The sequence below is a fragment of the Rhopilema esculentum genome, chromosome 20 (genome assembly GCF_057945365.1).
Source record: "Rhopilema esculentum isolate cy_ngs chromosome 20, ASM5794536v1, whole genome shotgun sequence".
NCBI classification, from domain to species: domain Eukaryota; kingdom Metazoa; phylum Cnidaria; class Scyphozoa; order Rhizostomeae; family Rhizostomatidae; genus Rhopilema; species Rhopilema esculentum.
In genome coordinates, this window is record NC_142834.1 from 5,245,233 (window position 1) to 5,261,280 (window position 16,048).

A 16,048-nucleotide genomic window follows, 5' to 3' on the forward strand; every position below is an offset into this window, starting at 1 on the left:
TCCTGTGCATAGTAGTGTTTGGACTTAACCTGTGCTTGATAAAGTAATTTATGCTATTTTGCTCATTGCTTCCATCTTTTCCTTCGTTATTCCTTAATTTTTGCTGGTATTGTTTCTTGAGTTTTGTTGTATTTCACCCTGCCTTGTTTCTTATCTTGATCTTGAATTTTTGGCAAATCTTAGCCCGATGTTTCTTATAAGAGTTGTTCCTATAAAAGAACGTGTAAAGGCTTTATATTAAAGATGCTGAAAGGCTTCGACACTCCTACAGCTCTTCTTTAATTCAGTCTAAATTTTCGAATATAATGTCATACGATAATCGAGCATCCCGAAACTATGGAAAGGTTTGAATTAAGAATATTTGATTAAACATGAAAAAACATGAGGATTGTTGCATCTAGAACTCCTGAATTTTCAAAAAGATTCATTCACACTAAATTTCAATGATGAAAATAGGAGGATTTTCACGGGTCAGGCCCTTCATTGTTGCCTCAGCTTTAAGGCTATCAAATTTCTTTATAATTCTATTTGCAAAAAATGCGTATAAATTCTAAAGTTTGCAAAAAATGCCTAAAATTGCCCGCCGTGACTATAAATAGCTTCATCACTGATAAGCAGACAAAAGTGAACAAGGAAGTGAGAAGGGCAAATGTTATTTGAATGCAAATTTTTGAATATTTTTTGTCGCTTTAATACATTTAGCTTTGTTCGCAACTTTTTGCCAGAAAGAAAGTTGGTCGGAGCCTTGTTCTACGACAAGCAAAAATATCGTTAAAAAAAAAGATGGTAAACTGCTATGTAACCACTATAGTAGAAATTTTTCTTATTATCAAGAAATGTTTTGTAGTATTTTCAATACCGGAGACGAAACTCTCTTTATGCACATAGATCTTAATATCAGACTGATGAACATTCTAAACTCATAAAGCTTCTTAAATAGGGTATACTCGAATAGTCTCCTGATATCAAATGATAAAAAGGGGTCAAATTGCTATTGATTTGGTACAGGGAGCTGTGCCAAGTTTTCTCTAGAAAGCTCTATCAAAAGTTTTATATGCATCCTTTTACAAATTCTGACGATTTGCAGTAGACCAAAAAGAAACAGCAGTGTCCTTAGGTGAATTTCGTCTAAGAAACTACCCTCTTATTTATCAAATACAGAGCTGTCATAACTCCACCATTTTCAGTAAGCTGTCAACGCAATCCTTCTACAGCAAATGTGCATCACATTTCTTCTACAAAAGAAGAGTGCCATGTCTATGTCCTTGTTCATATTTTTGAGCATTAGTACAAACAAATCTAAACTCTTTTCAAAGACACTTTGGTAATATCAAAAGGGCATAGACATCAGTTTTCAACTACACTCAGGGACAGCGGAGCATTTTTTCTCATTTTTTTTGTAAAATTTGTACAATCTCTAGCTATACTCAAGGTAATTAAAACCAGCTAATTTAAATTACCAACGCTTAATATAATGTAAATCAAATGCAACCGATGTTGCATGTGTATTCCTTGCAAAGATCACCAGTATAATTGAACGATGAAAATTCTTGGATATTTTTGTTGAATATTTGTGAAGCTAGGGAGTAAATTATGTCATTTCGAACTGAGTTACATATTTGGCTGTATGATATGGTATTAAATCTACATATTTTTTAATGTGGCTTCGCTGTTTTGAATTGGGAGTTTCTTACGTGATATGGGCTTTCATTTATGGAAAATATTTCATCCATAAAAGGTGCATATTTCGAAATGAGGCAAACAATTTATTCTGGGGTGCTGCTTAAACCGAGAGCAATCTTAAACCGAGAGCAAGATTAATAATAGAATTGTTTTAAGTACATTTTAAAAATTATTGGCGATCTTTGCCCTTTCAGTACCCTCTATGGTCCCGCATCTATGGTCCATGCTTACACATAATGCTATTCTATAGAGCAAAGAAGTCAGTTATGAGTCCACTTTATCCAATAAACACAAGAAATGATAAGAAACTGATATGGTAAACCAGTTTAGTAACCAGTCAAACAAAGAGTAAATAGAATGTGGCGTATTGAGAGAATTCTCAAATCACTTCAAGAGAAAAAGAGCCTCTACTTTCTTTCAGATTCTGTCTATCAGCAGCTTTTTGAACAGTTTATATTTTCTAAAGGGTAAAAATTTTCATTTCAAAGAATCTTTTGGCTAGAAGCGCTGAGCAGAATAAATTCCAAGTACATGATGCTAGGTTTTTCACGATGGTAATATATTTATTGATATTCAGTGGATTGTCAGTTAGCTTGAAATCACAGACAAAGTCAAGGTTTGTTGGCCAGGTAAAAGAAAGAAATCAGTAGCATCTCTGTTTTGAAAGAAAGCAGGCAATTTTTACTGAAGTTTTGTTCTTATTATTTGAGAGAGCTAGCTACTTTATTGATCAAAAACATTTTTCAACAAATCTTTAGCTAGAAAAGTTTTCATTTTTCACCACTCTGCTTAATGTGAAATCGTTTGCTGCAATGTTTCCACCTATCAAGAAGTCAAACAAACAATTACAGGAATACTTTAACTGAAATGTGAAACTTTTTCATAAAATTGCATTGATAGAATTAGGTTGAAAGTTTCTCAGAGCATAATTTTTCCGCAAATTTTTTTAAGGGTTAAAGAAATTGTATTTTTAAGCTTAAAAGCAAAAGGTCAAGGGTCTTAAACTTCAGACATTTTTATAACAATTTCCTGTAAAGATGTGTTAATTCAAATTTTATGTAAACGTTTTAGAAATGACTTATCATGTAACTTACTTGTTGCAAATAGCTTTTATATTTCTTCATGAGCTTCAAGTTTTAGATAAGTATTGTGAATCAAGCATAGGCGGCCATGAAAGGAAAGAATTGCTTGACTTTAGCCAAACAGTTTAGCCAGGCTAGCCACATTTAGGCAAGATACAACTCCACATTTTTGAATCACCGTCTACCATAAAATGGACAAACATGCAAAGTAGCAATGGTTTTTGTAGATTACTGTGATATCAATGCTAACATAGAATTCTTTGACACATATATGGTCACGGGAAAGCCACTATCGTTTCAAAATTCTGACACTAGCAGGGATGCCTGCACTCAAAAATGGCAACGGGGGGAAAGCACCAAAAAAAGAGCAAACCAATAGTAAAACGTAAATATGCTCAATTTTTGTTTTTCCACAATTACCTTTGATGACATATCATTAATATCATACTTCAGCAGAAAAGTGAGGGGGCTACAGCCCCTCCACAGCCCCCTCAGCGCCGGCGTGTCTGTCTTTTCATATTACCTTTTTTGTGACAATCCTCTTCAATATAAAATCGAATTCCCACTTCCCTCTTCGGGCAACGATATCACTGGAAACTCCATTTGTTTGATAATAAGGCGGGCAAAATTATGTGCCGCGCGACAGAACCAACACATACCTTCCCCTAGAATGATTGTCATGCTTGAGGAAGCGTCGCTTTAACTGTGAGTGTAGATTATTTTATTGACGTTTCTAAACCAAGTCCATGGCATTCTCTCCGTAGATAACATATGGAGCCTCCCGTTTCTCACGATCCAAAGGGGGTGTTGCGGTCTTGCATGCACCGGGGCGTTATTGCTCACACGACACTTACAACCATCTGACGGATGAGTTTTGACACGACGAACAGGTATGCATAGATAACGGAGGAAAGGCTGCCCCTTGGGCAAAAGCCCCCTCCAAACGCCCTGTCTTTAGCAAATTTCATTTTATGGATTAAAAATGAAGGTTCTTGGCCCTTCACGTCCACATGGCTCTTCGGGCGACCATCCGACTAAATAGAACCAGAAATACAGCAAACCGCTCTAATTTGATTTTAAACTACTAGAATATTCTGAAAATTATAGCGATGTGTTGAATCGCATGGTAGATTTATTCAGAAATGTTCAGGTTTGAAGACTTTGTACTATGAATTGTAGTCACATTGACTGGGTGCTTTCATCAAAAGTTTTCCTAAATGGTTCTAACAAATATCCTTCTTGTGGAACTGTCTCAGTCTTTTTCATTTAGTATGTTCCGTCCAATTTTTGTACAAAGACCGTAAAGAAAAGTTCTTTCTGTAACTCTGGGTTGTAACTCTAGAACACTTGTTTAGTTATAGAAAGTTGCCGTTGGAACCCTGTCCATTAGTAGAAGTAACGATATTTCATAATACAACTGATTTAATGATTCGAATAAGAGTATAGAAGTCAGCAAACCTATTTTAATTAATTCACAATGGTACTAAAGAACTGAAGTTGGAATTTACTCCAAGGGACATTAACAATAACATGGCCGAGGAAAACAATGGCTTCAAATAAATGGGCTGCGGCCTTTGTTGTGGAGTTGTTCACCATCCAAAGCCTATTTATGCTGTAGCAAGCGGGGCATTGGCATCAGACCGGAATCTGAAGTAGTACGCTACAGCACAGGTGGCGGAGTGGATCGAGTTGGTGAGTTCAGTTGATCGTTTACTCCAGTTATCAATCAAATGCGTGAAATTAGTGCTTGAAAATCTTGACTTGTATTTTCTTTGATCGTCGTCAGTAATTTTAAAAGTAGTGGTCAGTCTGATATAGCGGTCAGTAACATTTATGTATTAAGTGCTATTTAGCATAGAGGCAACATATTACCATATTTAACATTGAAATTTATGCGTATGGAATTCACAGAATGTAGAGTGTAGATGCATATAGCTGTAAGTACCTTGCTAGAGGCTGCTCATCGAGTCACCATAAACCACGAGTTCCAGCTGTTGTATATTACCCTCTTTGACGCTGTGCTAATAAGGAGGGTGATTTCTCGTGGTTGGGTGAAGGGTTAAACCTGAAAAGGTCAAGCGAAATGCAAATTATACACTTATATGCATATGCTTTGAAAACCTGGCAACATCGAAAAGTAGCTGGACAGCGATTTAAATTCATAAGGCGTTTTTGCATAAATAAAAAAGTGCAGTTTCTTTCCTTCTTTGCTTGCTTCATTTTAACCCAGCTTGTCATTAGCAAATTATAATCGACTCTTGCTAAATGGGCCTAATTTCATCTTGAATTGTTTCTTCGACTTCTTAAAATTTGAAATCTTCAGGAATATAGAATCAACTGATGAGTGTGACAGTTACAATAGCAATGAAAAACAGCCTTTGCAATATGCAAAAAGAATCAAAAAGTACACAGAATCAAAAAATAAAATCACATCATAAGGCAACAGGTAGAGGAGTTTCGCAAATTGCCATGGAGCTATGATTCAAGCAGCTTCACACATTAAATGAGTCTCTGGAATTGGCTTGATTTTCCGCTTTACAAACTGTTCCCAAACATATGTTTATATATGTGTATTTATAAGTGGTTATATTTATATGTGTGTATATTAATTCATAGATAGATGTTTAACCAAGCAACGATATAAGTTTGTGAATTAAATCCTATGGTGTTTATGTTTTATCAAACATTTAGGATCGCGCATAGATTGGATAATCCGTCTATTCAGATGACCACTGCCTTTTGACCAGTGATATCTGGCTTCTGACTTCTGACCTTTATCCTAACATACAAAGTTTCAATTCTAGCAATATCTTTTCAAGCAGCTTTCTAGTGATAAGCTTACTGTAAACGTTGCTTAAGCCAATGAGATTCGTACAAGGCCTGGTTTATGTTTCTTCCTTCATCTTAGTTGAGCATGCAAGGCTTTGCATGATAATCATGAACGACTATTTTTATAATCACTTAAGGTCTACAGTTATGCACAACCAGACTTAAGATACATCGGCGAAGCTATGGATAAAATAAACATGCGTACTGAAGTTAGTTTTCAAAGATATCTATATAGACTCGCAGAATGACCATTCATGGTAATATCAATATGTTGGTTTATTAGCCGTTCCTAAACCATTTATACTCGAAATATTATTAGCTATTATGATAATGATAGCTAGAAAACAGTTAATCTAAAAAGATTATTTGCAAATAATATATTATTGCTTTCATCTTGTTGGAGACAGTGGTGTTAATTAATATCATAGCAAACATGGCGGCATCCAGTGTGCATGGAACCATCAACAAATTGTTGACTATGGCTGATCACGTTGTGATACTAACAGCATAAACAAATTGATATAGTCTCACCTGTATGTGAAATAAATGTACAAAATTGGATTGCATACGGGATAACGAGAAACTTATTCCTTCAATTTTGCCACTTTTAACAATGGTAACACGAGGATTTATAAAAGAGCTTTAAGAAAAAGTTTAGTCACATCTGTGAAAGTAATCTTCGAAATTGCTAATTTAAATTTGAAATAAGATATTTTTGGCATGGTTTTAATTATCTTTATCAGCATTTTGATTAGCATACTTTCACTAAAGTTTTTCCTGTACATATAATCATTCCATACACTTTATTGTATTAGGATTCAAAATGTTTAGAGCTAAACCCATTTATGCATGGCCAACAATAAGCAAATACTTTGCAATAGAAGCTTTTTGTCCTTTAAAAGTAAGATTTAAAGGACTAAATGAAATTCAGAGGATAAAGAATTGAAGAAAACAGTAGTTGTTGTTTTTATTTCAGTTAATATTAAATTTTCTTTCTTCACTGCAACAATCGCTTCTACCTTTTTGCATCTTTTATTTAAGAACTAAATCTATCCGAATATTTGCAACCAAAAATGTCAATTGTTTTAATAACATAGACCAAAAATTTTCTCAGCAAATGTAATGTGTTAGGAAAATGTTATCGACCTCAAACCTGAATCGTTGGTGTTGCAGTCTCTCGAATGTATTTCAGCTTGAATGCTGCTTTAATCCATTTTGTGAGAAATCTGGTGTATAATTTTCTGGCTTTTAACGTTTGGAGACAATATCAGTTTTGCATTACATGCTTTTCCTTACCCTCTGCAGTTACTACCTTTTCCTTTTTTGAAAATATCAGTTTCATACTTCAGGAATAAGAACATGGATGTCCTTTATTGGGTCATTGGGGCTGCTTGGGACTACATAATCACATTCACTCTTGTAATAACATTGCGACTCAGCATTTCGATGGATATTTGATCTGTTTTGCATGTTTGTGTGCATTACGGTGTAGGCATGTTTCGGCTTGTGAGGGAGATAAAGATAACGGGGAGACGTTAGCGCGAAGAAGCGACGCAAGAGACTCAAATTCATGCATACGAATTTTACATACAAATTTATTTTAAAATACTGGCAGCTATGCAAGCTGATTTGGACCTAATTATCAGAAAACGAAGTCCATTTTGACCAGCAGTCTTAATTCGCTTGCAAAATAACACATGCATCAAATTTTATCGTGCTTTTGCTCTTGTAAATTACTTATAATCAAATCTTGCTACTTCTATATAACTTTTCGCTAGACTTTTCCTTCCCTAGTTACATAAGAAGAAGACAATTTAACTTTTGATTCTTCACAGTTCATTATATACCGCAGACATTCAAAATGTAATGATACAATTTATTGGAAATTGAACGCTTTGCTTGGTATGGATAGAAAATAGCTCACAAATGCAGGTAAACGCTCATCAAAAGCTGGGCAAGGAAGCGGTTTACCTATAGGAATAATGGCAAGTTGGTATCCAAAATATATTTAGGCTTTTATAATTTTTAAATAATCACATATTCCGTTAAAATGGTTTCACAATTCCATTTTATCTCAGCTCTCTAGTTTCTCTTGACTGGTTTGCATTGACTTGACTGGTCTGGTTCGACTTAAAGATTGATAGGTACGATTTCCATGCAGCGAGAGACATGGCAAGATGACCAGAAAGCAGGGGGGGGGGGGGGGGGGTGAAAGACAATGGAAAAATGCCACATTTCCTACAATTTTTAGGATTGTTCCGTGAACCTACATAGAGATAAAATTTGCATTCCTAGGTTTAAAAATAATAGTTTCAATAAGAGTCAACGATTTGAAATGGAAGAAAACAATCCCTAGTTATTGAAAGGCTACAACATCACGAGTGTAGCTGTGTTCTATAAAGAAGTCAAAAGCTCCATCTTTCCTGATGATTATAAATTAAATAAAGCCGTAGGTATTATATAAGCAGAATATTATTTGCAAGCATTTAATCGGGAAGATTAAGTATTTTTAATTCATATCTTCTTATCAACGTGGAAGTGCGTTAGAACAGGGCAACTCAAAGTAGCCATGAAAAGCAAGTATATGAAATATTTTTTTACCACTGTGTTTTTCTAATACATTTTTTGTTTTATTTCTGATTAATTGTATCTATAACTGCTTGCTTATGATTTGAATATCAGGATCTTGCGCCAATGAAACTTGAAATGAAATGGAATGTTTTAAGTGTCTTAAATTGCTAAGCTGACGAAATATTGCCTCAGATGAGTTAATGTCTCTATTTTTCAACTTCATCATTGTACATAGATAGTTTTGCTTTCGTTAGACATTTCAGCATTGGCAGAGTTCATACACTTCAATCATCATTTACAGTAAAAGCAAAGGGCTTTGTTAGTTAAATTCTGTTTGCTGGTCTGTCGTACAGTGGGGGATGTTGAAAATACAATGCTGTTGTAAAGAACAGAAAAGTTTTAAGTTTGAGAAAGTCGTGAAAACCCATCAATGTTGCATTTTTAAAAGCTGGCTGTTCATTTTTTTTTAGAAAAAACGCTAGAGTTTCACTTAGCAACATTGAACTTTAAAGTTTTATATACACAAAGTGTACATCTTATCATATATTTGATAAAATTGGCTTTTTTTTCCATGGCATGTTTCGGTAACTAGTAGCGGTTCCAATGAAATTTGGACAACATGTATGTAGCATAACAGGACAATTTTATTTGGTTTGGGAATTTTATAACAGTCGGTACAAAATTCCTCTTATGAAGTTGCTCACGCCTAGCACATGAAGGAACAAACGTTGAGCTGAAACATGAAGAAACTCAATCGAACTTAGCTTATCAGTTATCAGAGAGTTTGTTAAAGTAAGATATCTACGCAAAGCGATTGCTGTGTAGAGGACAGGAAGCTTAATTTGCAACGTGATATTAAAGAAGAGAAATTAAGGTCTGTACAAACGGAATTCAAAACAGGGTCTGTATATTGTTCACACATTTCGCAGCTTTAAAAGTCAAAAATGTGGATGCATTTTGTTTTTCTCGCACTTCTTAGTGTGTACAAAATATTGCTTCTGTATTGTTCTAGACCAATGCTAATAAATTGAAGCACAAGAAGGCACTTACTGAAATATCAGTTTTAAACAAAATGGTATTGAAAACAATTATTCAGAATATCAGAATATCAGAGTATCAGAGTATCAGAGTATCAGAGTATCAGAGTATCAGAGTATCAGAGTATCAGAGTATCAGAGTATTAGGAGTGATATGAAACAGTTTCTAGATTGATATATCATATTTCAAGCCTGGTAAAGAAGTAATATAGGTAAACCTAGTGATCTCGAGTGACAAATTACTAGCATCAGGTATTAAATGCCAAGAAATAGGCGACAGCTTTGAACATCAGAATTTTGCAAGATTATCTTGCTGTAATGCTTTCTTCTTTCAATTAAATCAATATCATATGGCCAGTTTTTGTAAATTGTTATATGCCTATGAAATAGGCTATGATTATCAGAACTCTGCGAGACCATATTGTTGATATGTAGTAAATTTGTCTAGCTGATATTCAGTAAATCAAAGCAATTATCATCTGACCTAAGTTTATTAGTTGTACGTCACAATATGGTGCATATTGATCTTCAACAGCTTGAAGTTGTTGCAAGAAAAGATTAACACGGGGTTTGATTCAAAACTACTGTTTATTTTCTTTTGATTTTGGAAAATAAGAAAAGATAGTTTGTGAGCACCATTCTTTGCTCTTTGGACTTTTGGTGTATATTTTATCAAATTGTCAGTACGGTATAATCAACAGCGGGGTGGTTTCAATGTAGTTTTATATTTCATTTCATATTCATTTCATATATAAACTCTCAGCTTCTGGGATGTATGCCCTCGATGAGCGTGGTTTCTACGATTGAGATCAAAAGATACTAATCCAAGAATCATATATATATATATATATATATATATAGAAGAGTGAGTTACTCACGAAACAGGCTTGTAGAGATAAACTATGTAGTCTTTTTTTCTTCAACTCTATGATATATCACGCTCTACGTGCTAACGTATTGAGCACTGTACTACGGAAGTATCAAAAGACAAATTTCTATATATTTATATATATATATATATTTATTTATATATTGTATTAATTATCATATTGCTGTCTAGAGTGCTCAACTTATCGGAGCGATTAGGTAGACTAAAATAAGCAGACTATTGTGACACCACTCCGAGTTTCATGTGACAATCATCAGGTGTCTAAAAACAGATGATACCTGATTTTTTTTAGACACCTGATGATTGTTTACACATGAAACTCAGAGTTGTGTCACAATAATCTCTTTATTTTAGTCTATATATTTATATATATATATATTTAGATGAACATAGTAACATTATTTTTAGAAAAGTACATGAAATGCAAACAGAGAAAGAGTAGAAAAAATTGAAATTAAAACAGAAGTAGTTTAAGATGTTCTCAACCAGTTCTCACTTTGCTGCTTCCATGCACAATAATTTAGATTCATTGAGCGCAAATTTTACAATATGTTTAGTATTTCAAGTGCCAAATTATCAACATCTTATATTGAATCCTATTCTTGTAACATCTTTTATTCAATCTTATAGATGTAAAACATTTTTAGCAATAAAGTGCCTTAGTGCCTTGAGGATAAATGGCGCTATATAAATGCATTTTATCAAGATATGCACAACCATGTCTACACTTTTTTGGTTGGTTTTTCTTTGGCTTTTTTGTGTGTAAACAAATCTGGAATGTAAAGGTCTTTCTGATAGTTCTTGTCTTTCTGATAATTATTATTATTATAACTATCATTAATATCTTTCTGATTGTTGTTGTTATCATTTGTTCTTATATATATACATCAAGGACCTTTCTGATAATTCTTGCCTTTCTGACACTATAATTTCATTTATGTTACAATGATTGTTGTTGTTATTATTCGTTGAGCGGGGCCTCTGTACAGAATCCAATGCTCGCAAGACTTTTTTAACCTGGTTCACACTTTGCGAATAACTGCTTAACTACATCAAGTATGGAACGAGTTCAAAATGGATTGTCCTATACAAACACACATATATCCTAATTTGATTTTGCAGCTTGTTTGTTCATGCTTAAAAGAATATTTGATTTATGTAAAGAAAAGCTGTACCAGGTTGGTCAGTTGTAGACTATGTTATTATAAATTGAGGTGTTAAATTTTTTTTGTTGAAAATTATTATTATCATTGTTTTTATAAATTTCCTTTCTGTATAACTAGGGTCTAGCAGAAGATTAATATGGTAGTTCACAGTAGCTACATAGCATTTATACTGAACAGGTGGATTTAAATAAAAGCAGGGCACAAAGATGCGTGTAGAAGAATCAAGGACAACAGATATGTTCTCACGGTCACAAAATTCTAATATAGTTGGGAGGATAGATTGGACAAGTCCGGTGCACTTTTACGTCGTACTTATTCATTCATGTTCCCACAGTTTCTTTGAGTACATGGGGGAGAGAGGGTAAAATTCTGGGGTCGAAAGGGTTACTCAGGGAAGAGGGGGGATATACTCAGAATGCCGTGTGTATTTAATTCAAAATCTATGCAGTGATGAGTAATTTTGTGGCGCAAGTTAGTTTGCTAGTTTTAAGAGCTTTTATCAGGGGTGGGTATACTGGGTATACATAAACTGAAAGCATTGGGGAGGGGGAGTGTTAGATGGTTATTTGATTTTTGGTGCAACACCCCTCGTGTGACTGCGAATGATGGCAACGCCCATTTTCGAAATTCAGTTTTTAGCTCTAAGATAAAAAGGATAAGAAGGAAAACAAAGTAAACCTTTTCTGCACCATTTTCTACCAAAAAGGGCGTTTTACCGAATTAAAGCAAAAATTACCAAAGGACACAAAAATATTGGAAGGGGGTTGCACCCACACACACCACCCTGTATATCTGTCTCTGATCTTTATCACCTGATATTAAATCTAAAACATAGAATTATAATATCTCTTAAATCTTTAAATTTTTTTCGAATTCTAAAGTTATAGGACTAGTCCTAATATGCAATGGAGTTTAACCCATTTGACTTTTACTCCATTTGATTTTTGTGACAACAAACTAGGAAAAGATCTCAAGTCAAAAGGTAGACATCCTGGGTATTTTTTTCTATTACACAAGAAGCGATGTATTACCTAAAATTTACTTAACTGATTGAAAAAATTGGATGAAAAGAAAAAAAGTGCCGCTGTTTTTTATATCCAAATCTTAATAATAATTTTACCATGTATACCAGGGCCACAAAAAAGTAAAAGAGAAAAAGCGGAGCTTTATAGGCCTAACAGGTTCTGATACAATAGATAGAAAACTTATTTGCATCGTGTAGCATAGAACGCTGGCATATAGCCTTCTCATGAGGTTCGTTGCAGGAGTGGAGTGCTAAGAAGCGTCTTACCTGCCCTCGGCATAGCAACAGCCCTCGTACAGTAAATACATATAAGCATTAGATATTGCTACCTAAATTAATTCAATGCATTCTTATAACTAGTTCTTCCTTCTTTAAGGCAAACCAAATATTTTTCTGTCAGTATCCTTGATATATTCATGCACGTAGGTTTGGTTAAAATAAGTGAAAAATATTAATTTGCTAAAAAAACAGAAATAATGTAAGAATAATAAAAACTCTTTTATCAATATCAGCGCTTATAACGATTCTCGCCTCTGCTTTGTTTAAGATTAGGTAGATGCTCTTGCTGGAAGAATGCTTGGCCTCATAGCTTCACCCAGCATTGTATGAACAATTATATTGGCCGGGGGCCTCAATTAGGGGTATACCATATTGAAGAGGTCTGAAAACGTGCAGATATGCCATTCATATTGCTTTGCATTGACCCCTAATAGAACCAAAACAAAGCTATCCTAATTAATTTTCCGAAGGTATGTGGCCACCAATGCATATTTATCTTTTCTAGCCCAGTTTCCTTCGAAAACATATCCCCTTCGTGACATTTCTTGTTTAAGACGAAAGCGGTGTTTGTGAAAACACTTCTCTTGATCTTCTTATCCGTTTTAGTCTAAACCATTCCAATGCACCGCAGGATGCTTATTTGTTTTTCTAAGAAGTCCACAATATTCCTTCATAGTCACTTAGGTGCCTCCATGCTATGGTGTTCTACAGTTGTAACGACGGCTAATTGCCATTTGATTCCAAAGTCAATGAAAATATTATCGACGGGCTTAAATTCTAGTTTCCAGATTTCATTCACTGTTATAACTGGTAATTCATTCTGACTGGAATTCATCAAAACTGTTTATGGGCTGGAGAGAACTAGGGAAAATTGCCAGACCTTGATAAAGCACTCAACGATGCGGCATTTGACTCCCTTTCTCGAAAGATGGCTGTTCGTAAAGCATTGCTACGCTTTTCAGGGCATTGAGGCCTGGAATAGATAAACAAATCAACTTAACGCTCATAGGCCTTTTGACTTTACAAAAACCACATGGGGCCTAGTGCCTAAACTTTTGCTGCAGGAAGCGACTTTCAGCATACCACAATGTATATTATTTATGCCCTGTGGAACTGACAAAACACACCCCTATCTCGAAGATACTGCGTTTTGTTAACTCAAGAACATCCCTAATCATTTACTACAAAAAATTACAGTGCTGTTATGTACAGGCATCTGTAAACAAACGACTGCTGTTACATGCACACAGTTAAAAGACACCTGTTTATCAGTAAGATGCTTTTGCGATCTTCCATCAGATTTATTGGGAGCCATAGCTTCCCGTTTTGCCTTCCTTCCCAGTCTCCTCCTGGCAAGCGATTGCTTAATGGTCCATTACAGGTCCGGGCTGACACTCATCCGGACATCCGGAACAGTCAGAATGAAATAGAATGTAACGAATCATTCCTTGTACTAAAATCCAACATTAGTGGAAAATTTCATTCTGAAAAGTTGAGAATGGTCTGCAGTGAAGCCCTAAGGAAATATGGCGCAATTTTAGACTGGTTTTACACTTTTAGACATCCGAAACAGTCAGAAATAGTATGTATTGCAATCATACATGACACACAATGATAAATTCACAATCTAAGGTATATCATGCTTTAAAGCAAAGCTAGACCTAAAATATGAGCTAGAGCTTATTAAAGATATTTGTCACTGGCAGTGATATCTATAAATATGAACAAAATATTATCTGTTTCTGATATAGATGTGCCTCAAATTTCTTTCTATTGAAGATAAATTTTGAAATTCCCGTTGAACGTCATTTTAATCAATAGAATATTTTAAGGATTTAAAGAACATGACCACACTGAACCAAAAACTTTAAATCGTTCTAGTGAACTATTTCTTATCTATTTTTTATCCGGTGAACTATTACTTGTTGTTCGTACCAGGCGAGCAGATTGATATCGATTTGCTTGAACAAGAGTTTCCAAGGAACGATAGGGGTAAGGACTGGTTTGTCATGACTTCAGGGGAGTATCGTCTCCTGTGAGATAGCTTATGATGCTGGGATAATTCTGCTAGATTTTAGTGTCAAGAAGAGTCCAAGAACTTCAAGTTCATTGTTACATCATTTGTTTTCTTATTTTACTAATTAGTTCAATTCGAATCTCTCTAATAAGATAATAAGACGTCCGATAAAATTTGAATTCCATGTTAAGACTGGCGCAGGATAGAATGAGCGTGTCCACAAACTACTATTTTGTGAAAATGCCTATCTTTGATCTCAGGTTGACTGATAAAACTCAACCTTGGCATCCAGTTACTATTCTCTTTGTTTCCACTTTTGTTTACATTCGATTATTCACGTAGCAAATTTGATTCTGCTTGAAGCAAGGTGGTAGAAACATAAACAAGAGCTGCTGGAACCGAAAAATACCCTTGCTAAAATCAACATCTGTAGATAATCAAGATAAAGAACACCAATTCTCTGCATCCATTATATGTTTCATTGAGTAGTTTCTGGCTTTGCTGTCTCTGTTTATAATACATTTCTTTATAAGAATATTCAGGTTCAGAATCATCCAGTTCTTAGAAATATCACGAGGATATTTCTAAGAACTGGATGATTCTCAGCCACAAATTGCAAATTTTTGTGATATTTTTTCTTTTTTCGCAATTTTCACAACAGAGAATCGCAATGCTGACATGTCTTTTTTTTCAAAATTCGTGTTTTCTATTTGAGAGCGAACGATTTTCTCCTGAAATTATATCGGATTTGAAAATATAAGAATAATTTAGGAATGAATTCAGGCTCAGAACAAAAGTTTCTTAAGAATATGGACAGCATTTATAGTATTCCTTTTAAGAAAAAGTGTAGTCATTGCCTTCCTCTATGCAAAGGTGCTTCTAGATTGACATTGTACTTTTACGCAAATTAATTTTCTTTCTAGCTCTCTTTGTCTCTTGGTCCCCTTTCCTAGCTTCAGTTAAAAGCAAAATTTTTGTCTTTCTTGCTTCTATGCTATATTCATAGCACTAAATGTGCAGTTAAAATTTAGAATCTACTATTGGGGTTTTGGTATTGCATTTTGAATAATAAAGGTCCAGAAGCTAGGAACTTTAGGGACCAGGTCTTGAGCTAAGATCTTTATAAGAAAACGTGTAATGAATATTCGTGTAAGCGGATTTGTCGAGATTCACGCAACTTATAGAATTCTTATCTCACATATCTTTTTAGATATGTTCAAGGGGTGGATAAGATATTTGGGGCAATTCCCCCCGTGGACACAATCACTGACCCGACACCACACTGCTTACATAAATCACGACCATCAACAATAACCAACTTGAGCTTGACACCATGACTTGTGGCTGAAATTTGTTGCAATAACACGGACAAACTTAGTTTAGTTCTGACCGAGCTGCCATGGATCCCATTTCTGGTCTTTGCCAATTTTTCACTGAGGCATTGGTTTCTAGCATCAGCATTTTTTTTATA

At 34.6% G+C, this 16,048-nt stretch overlaps 1 protein-coding gene and 1 long non-coding RNA gene across 3 annotated transcripts in view; one reads left to right on the forward strand and one right to left on the reverse strand.

Annotated features, from left to right (window-relative positions):
• The window catches only part of LOC135687058 (uncharacterized), a 55,043-nt gene that overhangs the window by 10,206 nt on the left and 28,789 nt on the right, over positions 1 to 16,048 (reverse strand). For both annotated transcript variants that reach the window (XR_010516142.2, XR_010516140.2), the window contains one exon: positions 4,711 to 4,830. This is a non-coding gene — a long non-coding RNA (uncharacterized LOC135687058). The remainder of the gene's footprint in view (positions 1 to 4,710; positions 4,831 to 16,048) is intronic.
• LOC135687049 (insulin gene enhancer protein ISL-1) overlaps positions 4,307 to 16,048 on the forward strand; it is a 55,441-nt gene continuing 43,699 nt past the window's right edge. Inside the window, exon 1 of the mRNA XM_089114694.1 lies at positions 4,307 to 4,457. The gene's annotated coding sequence lies outside the window, so the exon portion shown is untranslated. The remainder of the gene's footprint in view (positions 4,458 to 16,048) is intronic.